Below are 3,060 nucleotides of genomic sequence, written 5' to 3'. Positions count from 1 at the left end.
TTTTTGGGCTTATTGAACTTCTATCATGCTTTTCTGCCTCATAAAGCTGCTGTTGCTGAGCCCCTACACAGACTCTTAGATAAAAATGCCTGTTGGCAGTGGTCTAAAGTCCATGAGGCTAGTTTCAATGAGGTTAAGGCCTTGCTTACATCCAATGCGGTATTAGCTCATTTTAATGAGAAGCTGCCAGTATGTCTGGTTTGTGATGCTTCCCCCTATGGTGTGGGGGCTGTGCTTAGCCATTTGATGGCTGATGGGACTCAGGTCCCTGTGGCATATTATTCTAGGACCTTATCTGCTGCTGAGCATAACTATGCTCAAATTGACAAGGAGGCCTTGGCTATTGTGGCTGGAATTAAAAAATTCCATGATTTTATCTATGGCCACCCTTTTACGGTCTTTACTGACCATAAGCCTTTGCTGGGGTTGTTTACTACGTCCAAACAGACCCCACACATCCTTTCCCCTCGCATACAGCAATGGTCCATTTTTTTTGTCAGCTTATGACTACTCGCTAGTTCACAAACCTGGAAAGGAAATGGGTCATGCTGATGGCCTAAGTGGAGCCTGATCCTGCTTTTGCTGTACACATATTGTCCATTCAGGATTTGCCGGAGTCTCCCCTTAATGCTAGGGATGTGGCTGCTGAAACTGCCACGGATCACACGCTTAAACGCGTGCTGACATGGGTGCTGTCAGGTTGGCCTGACAGATGCCCAGAGGAGGATTTCCAATGCTTTTGGGTCAAGAGGCATGAGTTGTCCACGTTCAATGGCTGCCTCCTCTGGGGTTTGAGAGTTGTGATTTCGGCCTCCTTGAGGTTGAGAATCTTAGTTTCTTTACATGAGGGTCACCCGGGGATTGTCCGGATGAAAGCGCTTGCGCACAGCCATTTATGGTAGCCTGGCATTGACAAAGCCATTGAGGCCCAGGTACATGGGTGTCATGCGTGTCAGCAGTCCAGGCCAGAAATGCCTCAGGCCCCTGTTCATAGGTGGGAGGAAACACACACTCCTTGGTCTAGAATACATATAGATTATGCTGGGCCCTTTCAGGGGCAATTCTTCCTGGTTGTTGTGGATAGCCATTCCAAATGGCTGGAGGTTGTGCCTGTGTCATCCACCACTACTGCTAAGACCATCCAGGTGTTGAGAAGCATTTTTTCTGCCCATGGTCTTCCAGATGTCTTGGTATCGGATAATGGTCCTCAATTTACTTCTGCTGAGTTTCAGGTTTTCCTACAAGCCAACATGATTCGCCACGCGACTTCAGCTCCGTTCCACCCTTCCACCAACGGTCTGGCTGAATGGATGGTCCACATCGCCAAGGACGCTCTCAAGAAACTGACTTATGGCAACTGGCATCACAGGTTGGCTGACTTCCTTCTAGCCCATCATACTACTCCATGCACTGCCATGGGTAAGTTCCCGGCAGAACTCCGTTGGGGTCGCCGGCTTGTGACTAAATTGGACAGGCTGCATCCGGAGCGAGTAGCTTCACAGGTGTCCCATCCACGCACACCATGGGTCCTTCATGTGGGTGATCCTGTCTGGACCAGGAATTACGGCCTGGACACCTCTGGGTCCCGGCTGTGGTCTGCAAGGTCTCGGGGCCTCTGTCCTACGAGGTGTCCTTGGACGACGGTCGCGTTCTTCACCGCCATATTGATCAGCTGCGTGTGAGGCTGGACTCGTTTCGGTTTTCTCCTCTGCCTTCTCTGGGGGGGGGAGGAGGAAGGGGGAATGCATTCTGGGGATCAGTATCAGCAGCCAACATTGGCTGTTGAGGACACCATGGGTTCTCAACCTCCAAGTTCCGCAAGTGCTCCGAATAGGAATTCAAGGGGCAGGGGGCAAACATACACCCCCACACTCACTCCAGCCTGGGAGTCACACTGGAGGTATCCTCACTATCCACAGCTTAACAACAATACTCCAGACAAGGAGACTGACCGGGAGCATCCTCATAACTCACAGCATACAAGAGAGCAGGCACATCAGTTTGGGGATTTGCCCTTTTCAGCAATGGCTCACAAAAGGAAGTCCCCGTGCAGTAGGGCTAACAGGGTGGTATCCTTGGACCCTATCACTACAGAAAGGAGCCAGGAAAATTACACCCCTTCAGGGAACAAGGAAAGGAGTTCAGAGGGCTCAGAAAGCATCCTAAGTGGCAGGTCGACCAGGTATGGTGAACAGCAGAATCCTGGCCTCCTGAGCCTTGGCAGCGAGCAGGGAGGTCAGGCAAAAGTTATAGGACAGCCGCAGTTTAATTCACCAAGTGTGGAAAACAATGGTGGGGACCATTCAATCTCCCCAGGTCCGAGAAGGTCACTTCGGGTCAAGGGCCCACCCAAATATCTTGCAGATTACGTGAGGTGAGCAAGGGTTAGAGGAACCTGGACAAGAGGTCCAGGGTGGTTAGCATAGGGAAAAAAGGAGTCAGGGTTCAATTATTCTCAGAACGATAGCACGGCCATTATTTCCAAACTCTGTGCATTTGATGCAAAAGTTGGCAAACACATACTCTACAAGAGGTGGCATACATTGTGTGCGCCACATTGTTTTATCTAGGGGGGAGGGGTGTTGTGTCCTAAGCCTGCAAAAGCAGACTCGGGACGATGCAAGAGTCCCGGGCATTGCAAAAGCTGCCCGGGACCAGACTGAGTGGCGCTGGCCTTGCGTGCATGCGCGAGGTGGGAAAAGACTGCCTGCCATTGGTTGAGATTGCCCGGGGATCTGGGGGTATAAAAGGAGGCCTGCGTGCCTCTGCTCTTGTTGGTTGGTAGTTGTCACAGAGTGAGAATAAAGATCTGTTTAGCAACATGCATAGCCTCTTTCGCCATTATTCTCCGGACTTAACAATGTGCAAGGTCTATTTCACAGACAAAAGCCTGGAAAACACCAGGCCCAGACAAAATAACTCCTCCTTGCTTGAAAGCTTGTGCTGACCAATTGGCCCCCATCTTCACCCGCATCTTTAATAAATCACTAGAGATGTGCTATTGTCCTTCTTGCTTCAAATGCTCTACTATCATCCCAGTGACAAAGAAACCCTCCATCA

The sequence above is a fragment of the Protobothrops mucrosquamatus genome, unplaced genomic scaffold (assembly GCF_001527695.2).
Source record: "Protobothrops mucrosquamatus isolate PMUCROS unplaced genomic scaffold, P.Mucros_1.0 scaffold982, whole genome shotgun sequence".
NCBI lineage: Eukaryota > Metazoa > Chordata > Lepidosauria > Squamata > Viperidae > Protobothrops > Protobothrops mucrosquamatus.
The sequence above is the reverse complement of the archived record's forward strand: the minus strand, read 5'-3'. Positions refer to the sequence as shown.